Genomic DNA, 16,225 nt, shown 5'->3' on the forward strand with positions numbered 1-16,225 from the left:
CGGTAGTTATGGACATGGTCCAATACCGACAAGAATGTCTAAGACAACTGGACAACCGTCAATTTTACCGACGCTTATCTGAAGATCCAACTCCGCAACTACTCGTTGAGATCAGAGCGCTGGTAGACGAGGGACACACTGATGGGTGGATTACACCTCAGGAGGCGAGGTTTTTGGTGACAGAGCACCCTGTGACACCAGGTTTCTATTGCCTACCCAAGATCCACAAAGCCACTAGACCACCACCAGGACGTCCCATCATTTCAGGGATAGGTTCCCTCCTTGAACCTCTCTCAACGTTTGTAGATTATTTTCTTAGACCTCTTGTCAAGAAAATGCCCACGTATTTAGAGGACACAGCTGATGTCCTTAGACTGCTACCAATTGTAGAGTTCAATGTAGAGACTGACTTATTAGTCAGCTTCGACGTGGAGTCTCTCTACACTTGTATACCTCAACAAGAAACTCTAGATACCATCAGACATCTTTTATCTGTAGAGGATCTTGATAGCATCACTCCTGTCAACTTTATTTTGGCATGTGCCGAAATAGCTATGAGGAAGAATTTCTTCAAATTTGAAGATCAGTTTTTTCTCCAGATTTCTGGAACGTCGATGGGGAGCATTTTTGCCCCTAGCCTCGCCAACCTTTATGTCTACCAATTCGAACAGGACCATGTTCTCAACCATAGTAATCCATTTTTCCACCAATTGGTGCTATGGAAGAGATACATAGATGACATCCTGGTGGTATGGAGAGGCTCCCAGACTGAGATACATTCCTTTCATCAATGGCTCAATGAGCGAAATCAATACCTCAATTTCACCATTGAGTTCAGTCATGAGAGGCTTTCCTTTTTGGATTTGTCAATCTTTCCGGAAGCAGGGGGACTGCAAAGTGAACTGTTCACTAAACCCATGGCGAGGAACTCCCTTTTGCTATTTAATAGCCATCATCCCTGTTCCCTGCGGGAGAACTTGCCTGTTGGCCAATTTCTCCGGTTGAGGAGGAATTGCTCTTCTAAGGAATTGTTCCATAAACACGCAACTGTTCTCTCTGCTCAACTACAGGAACGTCAATATCCTAAACATCTCGTGAAGAAGGCATGGAAACGTGCATCAAATAATAATCGCGAGGCGCTGGTGGAAAGACGTCCCCCTAAACCATTACTAGAGAGACTAACTTTTGTGAGTACATTCAACACCTTGTCTAACAGAATCCAAAAGACTGTACGAAAACATTGGGGTATTCTTAACATCACTGATGCTAGGATCCCTTTACCCCTGTTTTCATTTAAGAGAGCACCTAGCCTGCGTGACACTCTGGTCCACACGAGACCTAGGACACAGAATACTGAGAGACCTCCTACTTTATGGGATCTCTCACCGGTCTCTGGTCATTTTCCGTGTGGGTCATGTAGTGTCTGTCCTCAGACAAGCAAAACAAACGCAGTTGATTTGGGAACAGGGAGAACGTGGCTTTTAAAAAAACATACCAATTGTAACACAGACAGGGTAATTTACATGATTACCTGTCCATGTTCCCTCAGGTACATCGGATATACCACCCGAAAAATTAAACTGAGAATCGGGGAACACAAGAGCACTATTAGGTGCCAAAAACAATCAACGAGGTTGACCAATCACTTCCTTACTCTGAAACATACAGCAGATGACATGAGGTGGGTGATTTTAGAACATCCGTATATTCCCCCTCATGTAAGTGATGTCTCAAGATTCCTGTTTATTAAGGAGCAGAAATGGATTTTCCATCTTAAAAGTGACAGTCAGGGCCTTAACGACGATATACCGTGGACATCATTATGAATGACCTATTTGATAGTCCAATATATGTGTATATTGTATTATGTATGTCATGGCCAAAAATTATTTGTAGAACATCTGATCTGAGCTGCCCCACAGAGCCTTACTAAGACTATGTAGTGATCTCTATTATGAATGACCTATTTGATAGTCCAATATACGTGTATATAGTATCATGCATGTTATGGCCTGAAATTATTTGTTAGAAATCATTTGTATAACATCTGAGCTACACCACAGAGCCATACTAGACTATGTAGTAATTTTTATCTGAGAGCATAACTACTCGCTCCATTACATAGATAATACATATATGTACAATATGCACATATATACGCAAAATACATATAAGAAACTGTATATGAATATGTACTTTGCTGTGTTTCCATTCACTATGGGTCTGTATCACCCTATCCTCATTTGGCTGTGTTGGGCGTTTTCCTTGTTTTTTCATTAATGTCTGTACTTTAACATTCATGACACCGGGGCATGGGCAAAATAAAGCGGCTTTATATTAGATCTGCTAGTATATATGCAAGATGCCTGCTCCAATGCCTAGCTCCCATTCTATGATCGGCACTAACTATAGTATTTGGCTCTGACGCACATGCGCAACTGATCGGCATCAGTATTTGTAGATCGCGCATGCGCTGTCACTTATATTAGTATCTTTAGATCGCGCATGCGCTGTTACCAACAACATCAGCGCATGCGCATTCATGCGACTATTTTCTCGATCCTGATCATGCGCTAAGGTTTTTAAGCAGCGGTCCAATTGAGACCTGCCTTGTAAGCGCAGCTACAATCAATTAAGCCATTACGAGAGCGCTTAAAAACACGCGCGAGCAGGGAGCATTTACCTCCACTCCCACTCGGACGCTGGCCCTGAGGCACCGACGGACAGGTAGGCTCCATGGTGATTTTAGGCTTTGATCTTAGCTTTGATATGTTGAAGCCTTTACTCGTCCTACCTTTTTTATGATCTTTTTTATGTTTTTTTTAAAGGGCTTCTCACATGCTAGTCCTTTTATCTGTCTGCTTTTCATTAGAGCCTATTACAATTATGACTAGGTTTCCTTTTGCTAGATAGTCTTCATTTCTTCCTCCCCAACTGTTAACTGAAGTCTATCAGGTTCTTGTTATTTAGTTTGCCTCTCCATGCATGGTCAGTACCATGTGTTTGCCTATTGTTTGAGTCTCTTTTTAGAAACAGCTGGTGTTAAGTTAGGAAAATAATGGGAAAGAGTGATCAATGTATTTACATACCTCCAAAGAGTCTCTGAGGTTTTTTTCTTGTTCTATTCCTCTTTTCCACTCCAACAGAGCGGGGCCTCCTTCTTCCCGAGCGGGTGCCGGGCGAGGTGAGGTAACTTCCCACAAAATGCTGGGTAAGCTATACATTACAACTATTGGTTCACCATTAAATGTTTTTTGATATAACCAGGAGAATTTATTGTCTTCTGAGTGGCGAATCTTCTTCGCCTTGCTGGTGTTGTTGTGTCATTTCTTTGTTTCCGAGATACCATCATGCACTATTTTTATTGCTTGCTGTTGTGCACTATCTTTTCTTTTTCAGGAAAGAACGTATGATAGGATATCCGCCAGCCAACATTGGGGCTCCAAGTTCCTGGTAGGATTTGATCAATATACCTGTACAACTTTACTAGCATTGTTGTTCTCACATCTGCAGTTGCTATTACTATCTGGTCCTGAAGAAAGCTTGGACAGTTGGTCCATTTTGAGCTGAAACATGTCGACCCCACTGCACTGCGCCACAAGATAGTTATTATTTTAAACTATTTGGCGTTGTTTAGTCTGACCCTAGGACAATACTTATTAAACTTATTTTTTGTCCTATGAGCCAATTTTACCCTCACTCCATTTTCACTTTAGTTTTTTCACAAGCACTGCACTCCATCAGTACCATCTGAAAAACACTGTGGCCTAACAATACGGCTTCAAAATCCATCTCTGTATCATTACCAGGTGGGCTGGGCGAGATCTGGATTTATGATCTGTATCCCACATGACGATATTCCGCCATTGGGTGGGCTGATGGGAATCTTTTAGCCCAGTGTTATTTCATATATGTGTTTTGATGGACACTCGGATCTAGTTCTGACACGACACACTAACAGCTTTGAGGACCAGGCACCTTTTTCATGTATTTGCAGGGGCTCGAGGTGCTGTGGTCGTTAAATATTCCCCTTGTGACCCTCCCCACTTTATTTCTTAGATGTGAATCTTCACCTTGATCAACTTGAGGCTGGAGACTCTGCTGATTTCCTTGACTCCCTCAAATCGGCTCAACTTTCTCAATGGGTTACTCATCCTGCTCATCAAGGAGGCCATACCTTAGACCCCATCGGTTCTAATTTCCCTATTTGGGTGGTCAAGCCCTCGCCTGTTTCTTGGTCGGATCACTTCCTCATTTGTTTTTCCTGGGAAGTCATCCAGCCCGTCCGGCTGGTTTGCTGCCATCGCCCTGCGACTTTTAGTAAAATTGACCCTCTCCAGTTTATCAGCATTTTGGCTGCCTCTCGACCTTCTTTTCAGCAAGACCTGGAGGAGTATGTGTCCAGGTTTACTGACTGGATCTCTGAATCGGTGTCCGCTCTATCTGCACCGTGCCGGCCTAAGCTGGCAAGAGATTCCCCCTCCAAACCCTGGTTTTATCCAGAGTTGAAAGCCCTCAAACATGAATGTAAAATATTGGAGAGAGCATGGCGCTCCAGAGGTTATTGTCCTCTGACAAAACACTCACTCAGATCCAAATAAAAAAGCTGTTACGCCGCTAAAGCGGTCGCAAAAAGCAGATACTTTACTTCACGTATCGACCAGGCCAACGGAAATTCAAAAGAAATGTTCTCCATTGTGCAAAGTTTTATGTCTCCCAGTGCTCAGGCTCGCGTTGCACCAGTCTCGGAGTGCTGGTGTAATACTCTTGCAAAGTTTTTTCTGGACCAAATTTGCATTACACGAGCTACTTTCTCTTCCTGTACCATGGTGCGTACAGCCTCCCCATCTGGCCAGCTTGCAGCTGGTCCGGCTAATACACTGTCAACCTTTGCGCCGATAGATCTGTCTTGCTCTCTTAAAATTCTTGAGGCCTTGAAGTCGGGCTCTCCAATTGATTCCTGTGCTGCGAGACTTCTGGCTGCCGCGGCGAACATCATTAATCCCGAATTCAATCAAATTGTTAATATGTCTTTGCGGGAGGCTCTTGTCCCGGCATCCTTGGAAGCAGGCACAAATTTTCACTCTCCTCAAGAAGCCATCCCTTGACCCGTTGATACCTGGAAATTACCGCCCAATCTCGCTTTTGCCAAGCCTGGCAAAGGTCTGTGAGAAGGTGGTTACAAATCAACTCACCAATTTTGTTGAGGCTTCGGGTTTGTGACACCAAGCATAATCTGGCTTCCGGGCCTCGTATAGCACGGAATCGGCATAGCTAGAGGTGTCAGAGGCAATCCGTGAGTGTCTGGATGCTAGCATTGGTCATGCTAGACCTCTTGGCGGCATACGATACAGTGCCCCACTCCCTGCTTCTTGATCGCCTCTCGGAAATTTGCATATCCGGGTCTGTCCGGGGCTGGATCAGGTCCTTCTTGGTAGGCCGCACACAGCAGGTCTGGCTTCCACTGTGTTCCTCTGTCCCCCAGCGGGTGGCCGCAGGTGTCCCGCAGGGGTCATGCCTTAGTCCCCTTCTTTTTAACATCTATGTCACGCCGCTGGTTTATTTAGCAGAGACATTAGGGGCTAAGGTGATTGCCTACGCTGATGACACCCAGCTTTTGTTCTCTTGGGGAAGGGACATTGACTCAGTACTCTCTGCTCAACACTGTCTGTCCTCTGTTTTTCACTGGCTCGCTCAGGTGCAGCAGAAGTGTAATGGAGAGAAGTCAGGTTCTCTTGTATGGCGTATTTCCCACCAATTTCAGAGAGAGGCTATGGCCCCCAGGCTTCCCCTTGCCTAGTGCAATGGAAACTGCTGCAAAAAATCTGGGGGTTTGGTTCAATGAGAACATGACCTTTTCAACCCAGAACAAGACACTGGCCGGGACCTGCTTTGACACTCTTAAAGCTCTGAGGAAGTTTCTTCCTCTCCTCCAAAGACCTGCTAAAGAAACTGTTGTCTGTGCCTTGATCTTGTCCCGCCTGGACTATGCCAATGCACGTTATGTGGGCATCCCCAGCTACCTCTTGAATAAATTACAGGTAGTTAAAAACTTAGCTGCCAGATTACTGCTGGGTTTGTCTAGTAGGTGTAGTGTGCGTGTTCATATGCGCTCTTTGCACTGGCTCCCAGTGGAGTCCCGAATAAAATTTAAATCTTTGGCCATCGCCCATGTGGCTCTTCATGGCCTGGGAACTATCTACCTACAGAAGAGATTTGCTTTTTCCAAACCAGTGAGACAATTGCGTTCTACTCCTCAACTTCTGGTGCAGACCCCTAGGTTCAACCGTCAAAGGCTTGGCAGGAGCTCCTTTGTGCGGAAAGCTGCTGCTTTGGCTTGGAATGCACTGCCCCTGGTGCTGCGCAGCATCCAGGACCTGGTGATCTTTAGGAACAAGTTAAAAACTCTTCTCTTCTAGCCGCTGCTCTAGCCTATGTTTAATTTTCTCATGTATGTGCCGGGACACTCCGCCGAGTATCTGTGCACGTTATAAATATATACAACATAACATAACATAATAACAAACTCTCATCACCGTTGTTAAATTAACCCGATATGACCTTCCCCTCAACCCCGAGTCAGAAGTACGCGGTCAGACCGGCCCTGCGCCCTAGGCCCGAAGTAACTGATGGGCAGATCACAGGTGGGGTGAAACATTACCCTTAGACAAATGCGTAAACAGGAAAACTAAGATCGATCCCACAGATAGGCTGCAACACCAAAATGATCTAAGGAGCGTGGTCCCAATAAAACACATTTGGCCAAAGAGGAACGTGTTCCCAAAACACCATAAAGTCAGATGCCACACTATGTTAGGAACACTCAGCCAATCAGAACACAGCATGCACACTACACAAAGCGATCATGCCCTCCCCATTCCAGAAATCTGGACACGTAGCAACTGGCCCCACATTGTGTCCATTCAAATTCGAGACCCACTTGTGCTTCTTATCAAATGACCAGATTTATGGCCATGTGACAACGCCCAGATTTCTGTCTCCAAAGGATTGTACAAATTACTGTATGACGCTTCATGTAATGTATAAAATGACAACCAAAACTAATGCACTTTGAGACAGCCTTCAGACCCTACTCTGTTGCATGTTCTCCCGGCCGCTGCGTTTAATTAAACCAACTATTCCTGTTTATTTTGGCAAATGCCTCTTGTCTTTTATTTTATCAAGGTAAATTCCTGTTCGAGCAACAGTCATCTCAATGATGATCCAACATTAGCACAAAACTATTCCAATAAAATCATGGTATACCCCAGAACTACCCCTGCTTAATAGAAAATGTAAAATAACATATTCCAATTAGGCTAAATAAAAATATAGTGCTTCTATCAGTAACTACAAAAACTTTATCACGTATAGGCTAATATGCCAATTCAGATTGCCAAGTCGACTAATCGCACAAAACAACCTTTTCCATTATTAAAAATGTAGCCTACCCGGATGCTAATGCATCTCAACCAGGGTCATCTCAAGTGTTCTGTGACAGTCTTACACATTATTTTTCCACCATAAATTCATAAGTTTAGATCTACTGTGCATATGAAGCAGAAAGATTTGGATAACCACAAATTCTCTTTTCCTAAAGGCAGAAAAAACAGAACTAGTGCTTGTTGGCAATTCCTCCTAGTGGATGCTATGTTGATGACCTATGGAACGGGGACCACCGCAGTCCCTGTGAATATTGAGAATACTTTGGAGTAATTTTTAATCAAATCTCTTATTCAACATTCAAAGAAATAAATTATCATATATATATATATTTATTTATTTATTTTTGTCTATCTTGCGTGCAATGAGAAAGATTTTTCGAGAATCCAATAGGAAGGCTATAGTCCACGTGGGCATTATCTCTCGCATTGACTATTGCAGCTCACTTTATTTTGGTCTGCCTACTAACTTGCTTGCAAGATTACAACACAATCCAAATTCAGCTGCTTGCTGCATCTCAGAAAGCATTCACATATCTGAAGTCAATTAAAATCCTTACATTGGCGCAAATCAAGAGCCGATATCTGTTAAAGGCAGCAAAAGCATTTACTGTTCTCCAGCTCACTGATGTTGTTAGTAAAGCCTGCTCAAGCACTAAGCTTGGAATGCGCTACTGCCTGATCTCAGAACCCTCACTGGTTCAGCCTTTTTTAGGAAACGTTTGAAAACTCAGTTATTCATACTTATTTCATTTTCTGTGGAAACTCCTCTATTGTGTTCTCATTTTGGATTTGTGATTTTAGCCCCGGATGCCCTGTGGGTACTTGTTAGCTTTCTATAAATTATGTAAATAAAAAAATATTAGTCCTACTTGAAATTATCATGAAACACCTATTATCATTAGAAACCACACCTTGCTCTTTTTAGTCTCCTCATGATTTTGGGGATATGTCCTTACTTCAAGGACTATGGATGTTTATTATTAGAATTATGACAGGAGGTCCTTTGACTGTTTTTTTAGGTCAAACATCCTTCTTCAACTCCATTTCTCTGACAGCCTTTCTCCAAGCACGAAACAGAAACTGCTAAACAAAGTTCAGTGTGAAACCCAGCAAATTGTTCAGTCATGATACTGGATTATTTTCCTTCCTCTGCTTTACAGTATTCCCATTCTCACAGAACTTGAGGAAGAATAGGGTAACACAAGTCTGTATTCACAACATACTACACATTTAGTTCCACATCTCTCTCCACATAAAGCATGTAACATCTGCTGCAATTGCTACTGACTTAACTCTTGACCCCCAACTCCACAGTTAGCAGATAGATTGTTTACCGTTAAGGCCATGTGCTCGAGAATGCGACACAATGCCTTGATTTGCACCTTCCTTGGCAAATAAATGCACAGACTAGCGATTATATGTGGGCAGTCTCCCTATTATACATGGACTCCAGACATGATGGCAGCGAGATTTCGTGAGCTTTGCGATGTCCCATGTGATCCAAGATGACTGCCAGATCTCACAGAGACACCGAGATGTTGCTGGTTCAATCCCCCTTAGGCACCACGACCAGGACATGGCCTAGCCAAGCCCTTCTTCTCATGGGCCACATAATAGAGACCAAAAGGAAAATTCTAAGTGGTAACTGGGAGTTCCAAAAACCATCCCCTAACTTCTGATAAAAAAGGTATTCGAAGTAAGGGGTATGAAAATGAGCAGCTCGATAACTTTCATGAATGCATGCAAGGAACTGCAGCTTGGCTTAAAGACAATACACTACAGTTTAATGGTGACACGACAGAGATTCTATGCTGGCCTGCAACGAAAATTAAATTCTCCTTCCCGTCTAACTTCTGGCCCATATGATCAGACAAGCCTCCGATACCCTCGGAGACAGTTCGAAATTTGGGCGTAATCTTTGATAACAAGCTCAGCCTAGAAACTCAACTGAATAAAAGAGCTGGAATCTGTTTCTCCCTCATTAGAGCTTTACGTAAGACACTCCCAAAGCTCCAAATCTCGTCCAGAGCTTTAGTGGTTAGAAGTGTAATCTTCAGATGGACTATTGTGACGCCTTGCTACTGGGACCTATGAACTTCCTAATAAAGAGATTACAGAGAGTACAAAAGGTGGCAGCCAGGCTGGCCCTAAATAGATCACGTAGAACATTTGCATCCCTGTGGTACAGAACATACAATTTAAATCGCTCTGTATTGTATTTAAGACACTTCATGGCCTCGGGCCAACCCCTTACAAAATAGATCTAGCGGGAATGCCCCGAAAAGAAATCTATGTTCCTCATCAGCTAATCTGGCAAGCAGGTCCAGGTTTAACAAAAACAGATTTGGAGGAAGGGCATTCTTGACCGAGGCAGCTTGGCTCTAGAATGAACGTCCTAAGATAGGCAGGGGATCTATTACACTTTAGAAAGAGACTTAAAACACGGCTCTTCCCAAAGGAATAGAACACGTTGAACATCACAAGATTAAATTCACTAATTCACCTTCTCCTTCCTGAACCATGTGTCCGCAGTTGCGTAATATAGCGCCAGGATACCCGTGGGGTGACAGTGCACTTGATAAATGATCCAATACATACATATATGAAAGTGCGAGCAGGGCGCGGATGTTAGTCAGTATAATTTTTGTATGTTTCTTGAACAGCATGTAGGTTAATCTGTGTACTGCACAAATTCGGCGAGATAAGAAAGGCTCCTTTGCTCATGTACCTCTGGGCAAGGAAGGTAATAAGGAAGAATGACAGGAATAATGCAAGGGTAAAAGCTGAGTGGAAAAAAGCAGAGAAGACCAGAAAAAGTTATGTTTAGCATTACAGCCATTCAGACTGTCAATCTGTTTGTAAGTGCCAGCTTATTGATGGCATACCTGTTATGCTTCGGAGGTCCCAAAAGATCCTTCAGAACTGGGTTGTAAACTGAATGGCCTGACACAATACTGCTTGGAAGAAACTGAAGTAGCATATTGTGACCTAGTAAATAGGTTGGCCTGTTTTGTAGAGATAGGTATACACTTGGAGGGAATAAAATTGGCTATTTTTGTTAGAGAACCCACCAAACTAAAAGGGTATTGTACCCAAGAACAGACATTAAGGGCCAGATGTACAACCATTTTTGTGGTCGTAAACGGTAAATCAGCCTTTGTGTGACTGCAAAATTGGTCTACCCCATGTACAAACCCTATTTTGCGAGTCGGTAACTTTTTACAGACTCGCAAAATAGGGTTTGCAATTCGCCATTTCGGAAGGGGCGTGCCAAGGGCGTCCCTTCCTGATAGCGACTAACACTTCAATGTACAATTGTTTTGCAACCACAATTGAGGTCGCAAAACACTCACAGTTTACCACCTAATTCAAGTAGGTGGTAAGCCACTCGCAAACAGGAAGAGGTCCCCAGGGGACCCCTTCCCATTTGTGAATGGATGTGAAAATATTTTTTAAGAGCAGGCAATGGTCCCACATACCACTACCCACTCTTAAAAAATCAAACAGGAACATTAAATTTTTATTTTTTTAAATACATCCTGGTTTCCTTTAATGAAAACGGGCTGCAATATAAAAAAAACTGGTTTGTTTAAAAAGTAGTCTCAAATATGGTGGTCTGCTGACCACAGCAGGCCACCACCCCTGAGAGTGCTAGCCATTTCCAATGGGGTTGCAAAGTGCACATGCCTCATGAACAATATTGAGGCATGCAATTTGCAACCCCATTAGGAAGCGCAAACAGTGTCCGAGATACTGTTGTAAACTACATTTTGCAACTCGCAAATTGTAAGAGTCGTACATCTGGCCCTAAATCCTCCAGAAAATCCATTGAAATTCTCTCCCATGCCTTATTAACTAGAGGTATGGGAACCAACAACCCCTGTTGTTTCTTATGATGTTATTTTCCTTGAACACATACTACAGACTGAGCTATGTAATCATCATTATCTTTTGTGAGCATGGTCGCCAAAGGTGTCATTTGGAATTTGCAGTTTTAGAGTGTCTAGCTAATAGACGTTTATAGCACCAAGGTTGTACTGTCTGTGGGTAGGTAAATCAATTCACCTTCAAAGAGGATTTATTTTTGTAGACTTCATGTATCTTTCTTCTAGTTCCATTCTGGAAGTTCCTGTTTCTATACTTGTTGCATGAGATGATCCAACAAGCCATCTTTAACCACTGAGGCAATAAAAGGTGATACAGCTGTTATGGGCCTGGGAAGTTCTTCAGATTTTTCCTGATCTGACAATAGATTGACTTTTCCTGGCTTATAAGTACAGGTGAATGGGTATTAAGCAAAAAACAAAGATCAACACAACTGCTTGGTAGTTAAGGTATTTGTTGTTTTCAAGACCACAAATTGCGATGGTCAGTGTATGGATTCTCTAAAAGCATCTCCAACAGCCAATAACTCCCTGCTGATCATAGTATAATTCCCTTCATAAAATGAAATTTTCCTGGAATGAAATGTAACAGGATGTAATTTAGAAGTCTATGGATCCAATTGTGACAATATCGCATCAACCGCTGAATCAAAATCATCTGTTTTGAAAATGAAAGACAAATCTAGATGTGCGTGGCATAAGACAGAACATCTTTAAGGCATTGAAAGCTTCCTTGGCACCAGGTGTTGATATAAACTGAGCCCTTTTGTGCAGGCGTCAAGTGATCAGAGTAAGAGAAGTTGAGAGGTATTTTACTAAACACCAGTAAAAATGGGAAAACTCTAAAAGAGCTTGTATATCCTTTAATGACATATGGATAAGCCAGTCTACTACTGTGCATACCTTGTCAGATCCATTTGAATACCCAGAAATTCAACAGAAGTGGTATAAAATTGCTGTCTGTTCTATCTTAACTTTTGCCCCTCCAGGTTTATGGTTGACACATATTCAGCTTCTAAGATTGAATAAATACAAATGTCATATCCATATGATGCAATATGCCTCATTTACAAAGAACAGGAAGACTGCTGGGGCATGTAATTAGAAGTGATTATATAAGCATCCTCAACAGAACTATCTTCATTATAAAACACACCTTGCTGTTTTCAGTCTCTTTCTGCTTCTGGGATGAGGACCACCAATGTTTAGTATCAGAATGATGACAGTCACAGTAGGTCATTTGAAAATGTTCTTACGGCAGACATTTTTATTCAATTCCAGTTCTCTGGCTTTTTTTCTCTGGTCCAAGAAACAAATTGATGAATTACATTCAATCTGAATCCCGGCAAATATTTAATCATGCACTACAGGGTTATTTTTCTTCCTCTGCTCTACTTTATTCACAGTCTCCCGGAACGTCAGAAAAACAGTATATAAAACAACTTTCCATTCACAACATAGTTCATATCGAATTCCACAAGTCTTTCTCCTTATGGTATGTAATGTCTCCTACAATTGTCACTGAGTAAAAGCTGTACTACAATGAACACAACAGATAATTCACTTACATTGTAGGTGATAAGCTTAAGAATATGTTTTCTACTCTGGGACTCAGCGTGCCTGATTTGCGTCTTTGCAAGGAACTGCATTGACTAGTGGTTATTTCTGAGTGGAACTCTCTTTTACACAGAGATTTCTCCCATAATGGCAACAAGATCTTTTGAGAACCATGAGGTTTGGAAAGATCAAATATGACTGCCAGCATCCATTTGATCTTAATGAGACACTATGACCTCATTGCTGGTCAACACCTGCCATCCCTCTTGGGTCATGGCCTAACTCCTGCTACACCATATCATGGATCGGGTGGCCACCAGCTATATGCACTGGTACAGGAAGTGAGGTAGGCAGGGGAGTAGAGGCTGGAGGCCAGTTCTAAACAGGAGCTTGGAGGTCCTGGCGCCCGATACCAAACCTACCCATACAACACCAAATAGCAACTGGAAGACCACCTACTGTCTAGTCATGCAATTTCATCTCCACACACACGCAGACACACACATATATACACACACACCCCTCCCCCACTTCACCACTTTTCACCACACTACAGAGACAGGCTATCCCCAGAGAACAAATTACTACTTGAATAACTTATATCGCTTCAGATCTTTCCCATGCCAATATTGAACAACACACCCAAACACGTTTACATAGCATAAAAGTATACTCATATACATAGTGGGTGACAAAATGAGCACATACATGCAAACTCTTTAAGTAGTTACAAGCTACACACTAATGATCTTCTATCTTTGGATCAACGACTCATCTCTTGAGAGGTGTGGTGCAGCGGCCAGGGCAGCTGACTTCTGAGCACAGGGTTCATGTTTCGATACCCGGCTCCGGCGGCAGCTCAGCTTAGCACTCGGGGCAATAGCTCACTTAATTTCCATGATGGCCCCCAGCGCCTTGAGACCCGTAAGGGTAAGTAGTTCGCGCTTTACAAATAAGGATTTACATTTTTTTTACATCTCTTGAGGTTGAACCAAATTCCCCCGTTTTGTCATTATAGGCAAATAATAGACTTACCTTCAGAACACCTCCCTTAATTATGCCGATCTAAAGAACTCAGCTGCAGAAGCAAACATTCAGAATAACATGAAATATAACAAAACATAGATTAACATAACTTATAATGGTAAAGCCCATGTTCACCCAGAAGGATATTTCGGTGCTGAATAACAGGTGTCTATTGTTACCCAACCCAGTGGTATTCATTTTGAATATAGAGCCAGACAAGATATCAATAACAACCCCAACACATATTTTGGCCAAGAAACTTAGCAAGCGCTCTACCCTAAATCACACTGAACATATACACTCTAAATCCTGTCACAGAGTTCATGTAATCTAGAAAGCTTGCCACAGAACAGCCACAGGAACACAAAGCACATACTCTAAAGCCAGGCTATATGGATTCAACTACACCCTTGCAGGGACACTAAGGGGAACAAGACTGGAGATACAGGAGCATGGGTAGCAAGCACAGTGCCTATTTCAGTAGTGTAACACCAGGCATCCAGGATTTTATATATGTCTTTGAATAACTACCAATCAAAGATAGAAACCTCTGACCACCAGATACTAACCCATCACCAGGATCTTTCCACCCGTTCTAGTACTTAGATTAGACCTGCAGCCCAGTCTGAAGCGCGACTGAAATTCGTTCAAGTGACCATTATCAGAGATGTTTTGTTAAAGTTGTGAGAATAAGCAACTTTGAATGACCTTTGAATGAAAACAAATTCCACAGGCAGGCCTTGAGTTTTTAAAACTCAGGATGTCTTCATCAGAGGAGATACAAGGCGAATTTAAGGCAATCTAAATTACCCCGAGTAAGTTATACTTACCAGTTTTGTCCAATAGGGTACAAGCTGGTCTAAGGGTTTAACCTTAGCTATGGTTTTCATTGTAGTCAAAAATCTCTGCATTTTCAGATGATAATGTTTTTTTTCAGTGAGTTCTAAAAAAGGGCAGACAGAGTTTGATTTGTTTGACTTTCTCGTCAAGTAAAAAAGTGAAATCTTCACATTTGGCAACAGGATCTTTGACTGTTAACGCAGATGGTGGGTTGTTGGTCAATTTTATGACTTCAGCAAGTTGTCTACAGCGACTGTGTACAGTACTGATTAGAAACTCAATGTGTGAAGCCTTTAAATTGAGAATATTGTGTGAAGCTTTTGCATTGAGAATTATGCTTTATAGAGCCTTCTACCTATACTACGATTATCAGGGTTAGAAGGTGAGGGTGAATGCCTCCATGTTTTCTCCTTCACACTTAAATATTATGGGCCTTATTGATAGGAAAAAGAGTGACATTGGAACATTAATAGTAGAAGTATCTACAAGCAATTTAGAATCACAAGTCACACCATTGGATAAATAATTTCTTCAAATCACTTGTTAGCAAATTAACCAGTCACCTGTGGGCTGCTAGCAAAAACAACTAAATTGTCACACACTAGTATCATAAAAATGTAAAACATTTAGCAGCCTGAGAACATCACCGGGTCAACACATGTTAATGGAAGGGTTAAAAAGACAAAGATACAGTACAGTAGAAAATGAAAAAGAAGAAAATATTAAAACATAAAATGTAAAGTAGAAGAAATTGCTAATTAGAGGCAATGCAAGGATGTTACTAGATAGCCAGAATTGTCAAAATCCCATATTAACCCAAATGCAAAAGAAAACACTTCAAACACATTTAGATTTTCAAACATTAAACATGAATGAGTATCATAGTAAACTAAAGCAGAATTGTCTTGTTAGATTTGACCCAATATCATATTCAAGGAATCACTTGTGGCCTTTTAGAAACTCGGAGCATAGATAAAATACTTCTATTATCAGGTTATCATTACTGAAGATGATCAATGATACTGTTTCATGTTATAATCTGTCTTCTGTTATATATGTGATCATATACTCTTTAGTGTATGTCTGAATCACCAGTTTGTGTTTTTCTATGCATCAGCAAAGATAACCTGTTAGGAGAATTCAAATCTTTAGATACAAGGCTGCTCCTGTGACAATTAATTACAGAGGATTGGTCTTTGTAAGATTATTCTCATGCCGATGTGTGTTCGCTGTGTATATGTTTTGTGCTATCTTTTCTTTTCTACACTTTACTAGACCCTTGATAGCTCCTTATAATTAGATTCATTAATAGTATCTGACACCCTCGTCCTTTTGTCCATAGTGGCTTAACTTCATGACAAGTAAAGTCACGATTGACTGTCTTCTGTCCTCATTTGAAGACCAGTACTTCACCACTACGAATTTATTTCATGGTATTTCACTTTCTGGTATCATTTCACAAATTCCTTTCTA

The sequence above is a fragment of the Lissotriton helveticus genome, chromosome 4_1 (assembly GCF_964261635.1).
Source record: "Lissotriton helveticus chromosome 4_1, aLisHel1.1, whole genome shotgun sequence".
In the NCBI taxonomy this organism is placed as follows: Eukaryota; Metazoa; Chordata; class Amphibia; order Caudata; family Salamandridae; genus Lissotriton; species Lissotriton helveticus.